Genomic DNA, 12,831 nt, shown 5'->3' with positions numbered 1-12,831 from the left:
CACTCAACGATCAGATTGGATCAAATGGAAAGAAGCTATAAACGTGGAGTTAAACTCTTTAAAGAAGAGAGATGTCTTTGGACCAATAGTCCGGACAACATATGATGTTAAACCAGTCGAGTACCTAGAGAGAGAAGGATACAAGAATGATCCGATCAGCCCTTGTTTCTTTATAAAGAAATTCGGCCAGGGCTTTGTGATTATAGCAGTGTATGTTGATGATTTAAATATCCTAGGAACCTCTGGAGAGATTTCCCAAACAGTTGATTATCTTAAGAAAGAATTCGAGATGAAAGATCTTGAAAAAAACAAAGTTTTGTTTAGGATTACAGCTTGAGTACATAAGAAATGAAATTCTTGTGCATCAAATGACATATACAGAAAAGTACTCAAGAGATTCAACATGGCCGAGTCTCACCATTATCTAGCCCCATGGTCGTGAGGTCCCTCGGCCTGGACACTGATCCGTTCCGTCCTAAGATGGACGATAAAGATGTCCTTGGTCCCGAAGTGCCATATTTCAGTGCCACAGGAGCTTTGATGTATCTGGCTAGTCACACGATCAAATATATATTTTGCAGTGAATCTATTGTCTAGATTAAGCTCTTATCCAACCCAAAGGCACTGGAACGTGATTAAACATGTTCTTCGTTATTTGCAAGGAACGAAAGACTTGGGTTTATTTTATACTAACCAAAACAAAGAAGGTTTAGTTGATTTTGCTGATGCAGGTTATCTTTCGGATCCACACAATGCTCGATCACAGACATGCTATGTTTTCACACATGGTGGAACGGCCATATCATGGCGTTCCATGAAGCAGACGATCGTGGCCACATCTTCAAACCATTTGGAGATCTTGGCTGTTCATGAGGCCAGCCACGAGTTGTTCAGAATAGGGGGAGTAATACGTGTTGTACTCTTTTTCCTTCACCATGGTTTTGTCCCACTGGGTTTTCCTGGTAATGTTTTAATTAGACAACATCTAAAGCGTATTACAATCGCTGTATGGTTATGGCATCCAAAGGAGAGTGTTATAAATCATATTGTGGATGTCCATAACCGGCCCGGTTCATAACCGGCCCGGTTCATAACCGGCCCAATGCTAGAGAGAGAGAGAGTCGACCGTGCGGAGAGAGAGAGAGTCTACCGTGAGGAGAGAGAGAGAGAATCGACATCTTGCCTTTTCCTTATTAGATTATGATTTGTACTCTTTCCATATTTGTATTTCCGTTCTTTAGTCTTTCCATTATTCTATGACGATGTAATTCACTATATATAAAGGACTCCTTATGTTTATAAATAATACAGAAACATAGATTCTATTCTCTAGTTTCACAACATTTTTTTAATTCTCTGTTTTTTTCATTCTGCCAAACATGGTTTTTATAATCTTTTTTTTTTGTCAAATACTTGTTTTAAAAAGATAGAAACCAAAAACTTTTTTTTTCGTAAAACTTATAACTTTTTCAAAGTTTTTAGGAAAATGTTTATATAACTAGTTTGATCATGGAAATTGTAAATTTGTGCTAACAAGTAAAATGTAATATCATGTCATTAAGATGGTTAGAGATAAACAAAATGCTCAAAAAAAAAAAGATCGTTAGAGATATTACGTTTTCTAATCAAACTAGCGATGATGGATATATTCAGCAGATGTCTCTTTCTGTGGGGTCTGATTGATCTTAGGGGTTATAAACTATTCCGTTTTAATTACTATTATTATCTCTCCTTTCTTTATTCCTGAGGAGGATGCCTGAGCTGCAGGGACTTGAATACCCTTCCAAGCCAGACTTTGATTCCTAGTAATGCTGAAGAAGAAGATGACTTTGATCTTCAAACAACAATGCGCAGGATACAGTGAGACCCTGGAAATGAGCAATTTGAAGGAGAAATCTACTACTTGAAGGATGATGCTTTCACTTTTGGCACTGTGTAGTGTCATTATACTCTTCCTTACTCGAACCATTAAAGTTAAAAAGGTTATCCTATAAAATTAAGCTTTGTTGGTTACACATTTGTTCATCTTCTTAAATAGAGTTTATATATACGATGATCACTGTTGGACCATGATTTGTACCAAATCACTTCTACTATAATTATATGTTATTATAGAGATTATTGTGGGACAATAATTCATCACCAAGGCGTGTTGTTATTAAACGTCAAAGACGAAATCAAAAGTTAGTTACCGATCTCTCGGACTCACATGAACATAAGAAGAGGTCAAAGACTGAATTTTAGGAAGTACGTGCAACAACTTGAAACCTTTATAAAAAGACAAATCAATTGATTTATAAGGCCATCTTCCAAGAGAGCTTACGGAGGTTCACAACGACAAATAAAACACCATCCATTACCATTATTATTAAGAGAGGAAACGTGTGCACTTAGTGAATCCAGGCTCCATGCGTTAACATAGATCAATAGGACGAAGGATTTACTACACATCATCATACACGTTTCTCTATCACTCCAATACGTCTCTACGTTTGTTGAAGAACAAGACTTATCCTTCGTACGATGCACGATCTAACGAGATCGTAATTGACCGTCTCGAGCTCAACTCATTCCCTATTCGTGAATGATGTCTCGTTCTAAAGGAGGTAAACGACATCTCGCCCGAGATGGTAAGAGATAAAAACCGACGTTTTCAGAGAACTGACGAACTCGATGTCTCTCCTGAGAACCGAAGAACTTGATGTATCGATCGAGACCGGCAAACCTGATGTCTTTCTCAAGACCGATGAAACCGACATCCCTTTCGATATGATGATAATCGAAATACGTTTAGACTTGATCCCACGACGGGTACGTCGGCAGCTCGTTCTCAATTTCAGTCACGATCTTCTCTTTCCCGATATCTTTATGATATTCGACCTGCGAATATAGTCCATTTTCGCCGACTCATACCTGATTATATCGTTGTGTTCTAACGATATCGTTGCCCACATCCTTTTTCTTCCCCAGATTAAACTCCCGAACAGTATCAAATACTTAGTGTAGATTTTAGGATCTACATTTGGGCGCCGACTGTGGGGAAGAGAAACGAAAAACATCCTTGCTACGAACCCGATCTAAGGCTTGTAAGCACGAAAATGGATCCATCTCATATGGCGTCCGATACCGCACCAAACGAGCCATCACACTACGGTGGCATTGATCTTGCTATATCATAAATGAGAAACGAAACATGACGTCTGATTCCGACCTCAGCCAAATCGAATCTCCATTACTGATAAAAAAGTAATTCACCTCGTCGAGTTTCACGGATAACACCCTCAAACCATAGCAGACCGATGATGAAATCTGATTGCCCGACGTCCCGAGTTCAGCGAGCCCGAGATCGATCTGTCAAACGAATATCAACACTATATGGTCTTAGAACAAAACGAAGAAAAGAAAACGAATTTGCCACGCGCAAAGCAACGACTTCCTCGATCAATAAATGATCAGAAGTGAGGACGAATCTTGAAGAGATCGAATTACAATATCTAGAGCGCACCTGGACTTTGTACAAGAACTAACTACATCCTATTCTCAAGATTCGAGATCAAAGAGGCGCCAAGAAATCAGATTCCTCCAATTCCCAAAAAAAAAGAGTGCGAGCTCTTAAAAGACCGCTCAACAAGACACCACGTTGGAGGATAGAAACAACTATAAACAGATATATTATTATCATAACATGGATCCCCCACCTTGAAGAAGACAAAAAGCTAATCGAAAACAAAAGATTTGAGACATACGTGCCTTCCCCATAACGATGGTGTAGCGACCCAGTCCCATGAAATATGCCGTCATCACGATAAAGGAGGGATGAGCCACCATTATTGTACCATCTTCTTCTTCAATCTCTCCCACGCTCGTGCACTTTACCATCGAAAGAGAAGTGATGCAATCACCACTAAGAACAACGTATTGCGACCTCTGACGTCATCGACCACCACAGCTCGAGGCCTGGAGTTATTTTAGCCAACCAGAGACCTTTGCTGTCCTTGTACGATTAGACCCGAGCAAGTCTCATCACGATCTAGTTCTTTCTTGTCTCCTAAGCTTTGTTCTCCCACTATCAATTGATTGCTTAGCACCGGCCATCAATCGGGAATTCACATAATGAGCTAAGTGTCATATTCCATATTTTATTGTTCAAAAAGTAATAATTACTAAATCCGATCTTGGAAACTATTTCCTCGTACTACTCACAGTTTCTAAATATTATTGTTAGTGTCTTTGGTCAATGAGACCATACCCAATAAGCGGATTCTTTGCAAGAAATTAATAGGGCACCTCGTGGTGACTCCCACATTAACCCGTGCGTGCACCTTAGTCGGCAAAGAAGTCGATATCTACGACGGGTGTCACAGATGATTCAACTTTCTCATAGAAATAATTTGGGAGCTAAAGAGACGAAGACCATCAACGTTTCTCACCATGGATTTATGAAAAAATACCGACTCTTATTTAATTGAACGAAAGACCTCTTATAGAGTGAAAAGAATGACTACAGAACCTTCCATTTCCATCACTATGTTGTGGAGACGATTAATCAATTCCTCCATCATTTGGATCATAGAACAGGACGAAGAGATAGTTCCTATGCTCCATGAGAGAGAATTGCAAAGACGACAAAAAATCTTACCACCGCTTGATGGGTCAAATGCATAACGCATTCCATCAGACTGAGAATCGCTCACGAGCTCGCCAAAACCCGAGATCCGAACCATTCGAAACCCCCCGAGTTTTCCAGCTCCCGATCTGTCCGATTTGAAGTCGAAGAAATGTAGAGGGCGACACCTCGACCTGAGACGGCTCATCGGAGTTTGAGCTTCACAGCTCTAAAAGAGGTACAAACAAGGTGCTGAGAACGCAAGAACCCGCTAGTTAACACCCATAGAAACTCGGTGTGAACCACAACCTCAAGAGCCTCCCACGAATTCTAGATATCCCGAGAATGGATTCCTAGTGGCCATAAACTCATATCTCACTCAGGCCACCGACCTACTTGTTAACGGAACATAACAGAGGGAAATATACCTCACGAATTCGCCAGCTTAAACAACAAAGGGGAGACCCGAGAAAATTCACCAATGCCGGAGCATTCCAAAATCACATAGAAAGAAGCCGAAAAATTACCACTTCTTCGCCGAAAACATCAAATGCTTACGAGGTCAATAGCTAACCAAATCAGAAATCGACCATACACCTCGTGCCATCGCAAACTGGCAATCAAAACGTCAGAGATCCAAACCGAAATGTCGAGATCGAACCAGCATACCAACTATGGTACGACAACTTAGACCCAAAAGAAAAACGAGCTCGAAGAACGCTCAGAGTCTGAGTCGAATCCTCGAGAAGCCTATTTCCCAAAAAAAAAAAAAGTGAAAACCCACCTGAAAAACAGCTTGAAGTCATATGACCACAACCTGTCTGGGGGGCAAGGGCACTACCCAACAAAAAATGGCATCACCTAGCAATGAAGAGATGCGACCAACCAAATGAGCGAACCGACTCGATTTATGGAGAATCAAAATTATGTTACTCGATCAAATCATTTAAAGCTTACGAGGGAAGGGCCGGAAACAGCATCAAAACCCGATAACTTATTTCCGGCCCCGACCACGAAATGACACTCTAAGCACATGAAACTGTCAAGCTCGATATACCACACGGCGACGCTCTAACCATACTCCTCAAAGTCAGGGGAAACGAGCTCTCCCGAGTAATGATCGACATTGGAAATTCTATTGGCGCAATCTTTTACGACGCATTCAAAGGACGAGTTTCAACAAAACCCTTCTAAGACAAGAATTTACGCTGATAATTGTCTTCAACGAAGTAAACGAACTCGCCGCACAGCAAGGTGAATCATCAAATAATAAATGATCATAAAGGAGCAAGAATCTCAATGATATCAAACACGATACCTTGAGCCCCCTTTGGACGTTGACAAGCATTAATTACAAACGACTTTCATAACCTCGATTTGTGTATTTGGAAATCGAAGAGATAACGAGATCGCTATCCCAACCTGGAATGATTGATTACAATCCCCGATCGACCGACTTCTTGGGAACATACTCTCGAAGAGGATGACAAGCTGTGATGCGTGTTCACCAATCCAAAAGACAAATCAAAGAGCCAAGGACTCACACAACAAAATTTAGTAAGTCGTTTAAAACAAACGAAAGAGATCTCGCGACACATCAAATTGAAGCTCTCAGGCGCCCAAGGAACCAATCTAAAGTCATAGATCACAACCCATACCACGAACAGGATCGAGCCACCAAGAATCTCCAGGTGCTCCCAAAGTTTCCATCTCACGATCCGTAAATTACTAGACCGAAGAAACTTCTGGAAATCACCTCCATCATAATCAAACCACCACATCATGAGTCTAAGCGGACTGAAAAGATTGGATCGGCTGGCTCAAACACAAAACCCACCAGTTCACGCTCCAATCAATTTAGCCGACCAACAAAACCACGGAATTCCTCGAGCTACTAAGCTCCCGAAATCCTAATGATGTGGATACGATCCGTATAAGACACAGATCCACCAACATTAAGAAGAAATAGATCTTGCATCCAAATTAAAAGACAAACGAATTTGACCTCTAACGACCTCATGAAACACGAAGGGTCAAGAAATCGCCCTCCTCTGGTAAGCGGGTCAAATCCAATCTCCGGAAAGCTCGGATAACGTGAGCAGCAGGTACAGAACATCTCCCCCAGAAAATAACAAGCCGGATCTCTAAATAACATGATTTCGAAGGGCAGCTCAAGGAGTCGAAAATGCATCTCACTCCATGAAAACAACGCGCCGTATATCCAAGGAACCTTACCAGCTCGACGACCAACGAAGTTTAACGCTTCCGGAAGACTAGCAAACATAATTCCCAAAGAGTTAAAGTCAAGGAGCAATGAAACATTTCTCTCAGATTGATAATGTATTTTCGAACAAGCTCTTATCGTGCCACCGGAAAGATATCGAGCCTGATATCATGAAGATCGAGAGAAAAATACCGGAGAGACGCAATGAAGGCTCGAGCCTTGTTCTCCACACTCCTCAAGCGATAATCCATCCCCTTCATTATGAAAAAAGCCATCCACCATAGAAGTAGCCCGACCTCAAACGATCGAAACATGGAAAGTTACGAACAACATAAGACTGAGAACATCACTTAGAGACTCCGACCACGAAATCATTTCCTGTGAATGAAAACGATAAATCCAGAAAAACCATACTGAAGTATTCCAAGATCGCATGAGGCAGTGAGTGCGATATGATTCGCGATCGCGTACTACGAGTTCTGCACAAATCAAGTCAATAATTCACAGTTTGAATACCTCGACCTCTCAGCCGCTACGCAAGGAACACGTAACCAAACACCCAACACCATTTATTCTCCGCCAGCTTGCAGTCACCAAGACCGGAACACGCCCATGTCGATTGGCACGAAATCGTACCGAACTCTATTTTCAACTTTAAACAAGCTCAAACACTTAGCGAGTTTTACCACATGGTCTCAAACGACCCAAATTCTCATCGACCTGAACCATCCTCCGTGTCAAAAACGACATATGTTCCACATCCTTTGGCCACCACGGGCCCGCGAGTTAGATTCCTGATCAGTTTCTATCTCGCAAAACATCTCGAGGATGAGCGATATAAATTGCTCCTATAGTCGAACCAAAATAAACGTTCGACTCTCTATGTGTAGCCAATCATTTTGCATTGACTTTATGATTCGTTGGGACTATATATATATATCACCAACACCTTTACACAAAACACGAAATACTGACATAAGCCTGAATCAATGCGAAATAAGCGACCGGATTCCCATCAAATTACTCATAAATAAAAAACAGACTCGATAAACATATTCATCATTCGAGTTCAACCTACCACGAGAGATCAAAGGAACTCACTGTACTTCTCAGAATCAGCAACTTTGTCAACCAGCTCGACCTTTTACCTTTAATGCCACGAACTTGATCCACTTTCCATATTTTGTGCAACATTTTCGACATACTATATCGAGCTCTTATCCCGACCCAAGAGCATAAACGAATTCGATTACCCAATGATCAAAAGATTCTCAAACGACTTGCTACAATACAGCTAAGATCAAACTCGCATTTTGATCACGAAGGAACCAAGACTAAAAGCTCAATGCAATCTTTCTTTTGCGCGATCTTGCTATCAAATGGCAAACGACTTCGTTTTGGTTATTAAAAAGCTTTTCCATTCTCCAACCTTGTCACCTCGCTTGAAGAACTGGGGGGCAAATGTTGGACCATGATTTGTACTATAATTATATGTTATTATAGAGATTATTGTGGGACAATAATTCATCACCAAGTCTCGTGTTGTTATTAAACGTCAAAGACGAAATCAAAAGTTAGTTACCTATCTCTCAGACTCACATGGACATAAGAAGAGGTCAAAGACTGAATTTTAGGAAGCACGTGCAACACCTTGAAACCCTTATAAAAAGACAAAGCAATTGATTTATAAGGCTATCTTCCAAGAGAGCTTACAGAGGCTCACAACGACAAATAAAACACCATCCATTACCATTATTATTAAGAGAGGAGACGTGTGCACTTAGTGAATCCAGGCTCCATGCGTTAACATAGATCAATAAGACGAAGGGTTTACTACACATCATCATACACGTTTCTCTATCACTCCAATACGTCTCTACGTTTGTTGAAGAACAAGACTTATCCTTCGTATCATGCACGATCTAACGAGATCGTAATTGACCGTCTCGAGTTCAACTTGTTCCCTATTCGTAAATGAGGTCTCGTTCTAACGGAGGTAAACGACATCTTGCCCGAGATGGTAAGAGATAAAAACCGACGTCTTCAGAGAACTGACGAACTCGATGTCTCTCCTGAGAACCGACGAACTTGATGTATCGATCGAGACCGACAAACCCGACGTCTTTCTCAAGACCGATAAATCCGACATCCCTTTCAATATGATGATAATCGAACTACGTTTAGACTTGATCCCACGACGGGCACGTAGGCAGCTCGTTCTCGAGTTCAGTCACGATCTTCTCTTTCCCGAGATCTTTATGATATTCGACCTTCGAATATAGTCCATTTTCGCTGACTCATTCCTGATTATATCGTTGTGTTCTAAGGATATCGTTGCCCACATCCTTTTTCTTCTCCAGATTAAACTTCCGATCACTATCAAATACTTAGTGTAGATTTTAAGATCTACAATCACCTTCTTCAAAAAGCTTTTGTTCTAAACAGTTTGTTTTCAGTGTTAATATTTTTATTAACAAACAAAAACATGTTTACATTAGTAACAAAAGTCTTAAATTTTATCATTTTCAATCTTCTTTTTAAATCTAATTTATGGACAAAAAAATTGAAGTCAAAACCTAAACTAAATCCCCCAAAGATTTATAACCACAAATACTTTCTATCATAAGTTTATAACATAATCCACATTTGAGAAAACATTAACCAAAAGAAGAGCACGATGAAACAGATCATATAATATTAAAATTAAGACAAAGCATAATCTCAATCCTTTGTCACATAAATTCGGAATATAATAATCCAAAATTCAAAACCATATAATCCTTACTAACAAAGAAAAAAGCTAGCATCATGTTTATAGTTATTCTAGAAATGGATTATGGAAAAACTGGAATCAAACTTCCATCAGAAGCACTCAATACTAAGATCTTCATTACCTTTAGGAAGTTCCACTAGCTTGGCCACAGCTGCTTCTATCTCTAACTTCTTCATCGGTGGATAGGACGAGGTCTCGATCATCATCTTCATCATTACAGTCTTTTGCATCACAAAACGTGAAGCAAACGCAAACTCTTCCTTACTCGAACCATTAAAGTTATACATCCACACATTATAAACCCGAAAATCAGCGTAAGGGAACGGGTTGCATCCTCCCACAACTTCTCATTTGCTATGCCGTCACTATAACATTCACCTTCTTCTTCTCTAGAAGCATTGTTGGTCTAAAATGAAATTATGATAAATGAGTGAGAGAAGTGATCAAACATTATCCAAGTAATGAGAATTCAACCATGACATGAATGTATACCTTGAACAAGATCTCAAGCTCTATCATTGTGTAAGTAGTCCACATAAGCAAAAGTTCCTTCAATATCTTCACTTCTTTAGGACTAGTTATGTCTACACTCACCGATAAAGTTCCATGCCTTGTCGTCATACCATGAAAGTCACTCACCAGGAGTTCATGCCAAATGTTTCTGGTCTCCTATGATTCATAAAACTCATACATGTCAAACTATATACCTATCTATATATTATATCCACACAAGTTGGTGATTTGTTTTTTATTAGTTGTCAAACTCTATATATAATATATATACATATTCGTTTTAATTGGTTTTTCTCTCCCGGTGTAGTTTCCAAAACCGTTTAAAATTTGAGTAATAGATTATTATTTTAATATGTGTTCAAAAAAAAAAAAAAAAAAAAAAAAAGATTATTATTTTAATATAAGAATAATTGTGTACCTGAGCAAGTTCTGATACATTATAGCTGATGTGAGGACGATAAACACACCTAGAAAACCAATGGTTTCTGTTAAACTGGTTGTTCGGATCAGTGAGGATGAAGTTATTCTTGCTCTGACATTTGATATCCCTGATGTCTAGAACATCTAGACAGGGTGCATTCACTTCAATCCTCTCAACATAGTAAGGGAAAGTCACTTGCAAGAACTTCAAATTTTTGTTCTCGATCTTCAAACCAAACCCGGTTAAGAAAGCGATTTGCATCACAATCACCTCGAGGGAGGAGCAAGCTTCCAAAACGGTGCTAAGGGTACTAACCCGAATGAGTACCATGTTTAAAAGCTTGAGGGTCTTGAGATTCCCACAATTATTGAAGGAACGTGTACTTAGTAGACTGTATCCACTAAGTGACAGTGAAGTGAGGCTATGATGGGAAAATATTTCTGGGAGCATGTCGAGCAAATGAGTTCCTCTGTAACGTCTCTTACGACCATGAATGTAGTTTAGTGTGAGATCTTTTGTGTGTTTCACACGAATCGCATGTTGGATCCAATTTTGAAGCGTACCATCATAACATTGGGATGTGATAATGCAGCTCTCCAGGTCGGCGCGGTGTTTTCTAAAAGTCTTCAGAAACCACAAAATTAAATGATTATAATTTTTTTTTAAATGGTACAGGTGTAAATTTCATATGCTATATATGTACAAACATCTGCATGCATGCAATAGAAGTTGTCTATCAAAACCTATTTATAAATTTTAAAGAATGTTGTCTAGTTTGTGCATAGATTTTGTATAATTGTATGTGTATTTAATCTGTGGGGGTCGTAAATGCAACACATCACTTTTTCTAGAGTCTAACTCTCTACTCTTTAGTCTTTACTCTCTTTCAAGCCCATTGATCATATTTTTAGAAATTGTTGTATTAAGATCCCTTTTTGTCCTAAGAAATATATAGTTTTAATCAAATTTCAGTTTTATCCGTAGTTTTGATTTTAACTAAAAAAATATTTATTATACTAGCAAAATCATAATATAAATTTAAATTGTCAAAATTTATAACAAAACATTTTTACGAAATTTTTTATTTTTTTGAAATTTTTTTTTACGAAATTGAAAGTCAATTTCTAAAAATTTCAATATTTTCTACACATAATACTGCTTTTATTCATCTTATTTTATAATTTGCCACTGAATCTAATAAAATAACCTTACAAAATTCTGAATAATCAATAATGTATTTAAAGAGTATAGTATTTTATCGCATATTACTTCATAGATCTAATCAACATATAACATTTTAATACTACAAATCTGCAAGGCACTACGTCTATCCAAACATCAGTTTATAGAGCGACCTATTTGTGTATTATTTTATATACAAAATCTTTATAAAAATGATTGAAATGAAATCTTTTTTTTTTTGGCATCTATTGAAATGAAATCTAAAAGAAGAGAAATGAACAGAATAAAAATTATGAACCTTGTCCATTGAACTAGCCAACTGAGTGGAAACGTGGTGCCAAAGTTCGGTAGGGGTTTTATCCAAGATCCTTTTCATATCCAAGACGAAATGAGGTCTCCATTTCCACAGATCCATCCATAGTGATTATAAGAGAATTGTCTTCACCGCTTCTTCAGTGGACAATTTTGAAAGGATCATTCGTAATAGATCGTCTGGGAGTTCGCTGATACAATCATCGTCAACGATAGGATTTTGTAGCTTTCTGATTTTTGCATCAGGCGATGATGATGACGATAATGATGACTGTCTCTTCATGGCTTTTAAATAAAAGAAGATGAGAGAAAAAACTAAAGCCAGAGAGTCTTAACGCTGAGACAATGGGAGGTATTAAAAAATGAAAACGAAGCTTATGAAAGACATGAAGAAATTGATGTTTAGTCATATTAATTAAGTAGTTTTATTTATTGTTGACTATTTTAATTTATTTCCTTTTGGCCTTAGAAATTTTGAATTCTGTATTGTGCTTCCTTTTTTTTGCATATGTACTTACATAGAAATAGATAATATATTTTTTTTTGTAAAAAAATGAATCTAAATATTATTGAGTACATTATTTTAATATGCAAAGAAATATGAGTCTCTGATTTTTATTAGACATACAGTTGTTTGTGTTTCCCTTTTGGGATAATTTCGTACAAATATTTAACATTTAAATCTTTAAGACGAATTATTTTGAAGTTTGACAAAAAAACAAACTCCAAAGTTTTTGACCAAACTAGTTCGAATTAGAGCAACTTAAAACATCTAAAAGAGAGTGTCTCAATATTTTTAA

The 12,831-nt window shown here is 38.3% G+C and overlaps 2 pseudogenes; both read right to left on the bottom strand.

The window, feature by feature from the left end:
* The window catches only part of LOC106338508, a 12,144-nt pseudogene extending 8,265 nt beyond the window's left edge, over positions 1–3,879 (bottom strand).
* A 5,813-nt stretch (positions 3,880–9,692) lies between these two features.
* Positions 9,693–12,314, bottom strand: LOC106341525 (annotated as a pseudogene).
* Positions 12,315–12,831: the final 517 nt, after the last annotated feature.

The sequence above is a fragment of the Brassica oleracea genome, chromosome C4 (assembly GCF_000695525.1).
Source record: "Brassica oleracea var. oleracea cultivar TO1000 chromosome C4, BOL, whole genome shotgun sequence".
NCBI lineage: Eukaryota > Viridiplantae > Streptophyta > Magnoliopsida > Brassicales > Brassicaceae > Brassica > Brassica oleracea.
Note: the sequence above shows the minus strand (reverse complement) of the source record. Positions and strands in the feature narration are given on the sequence as shown.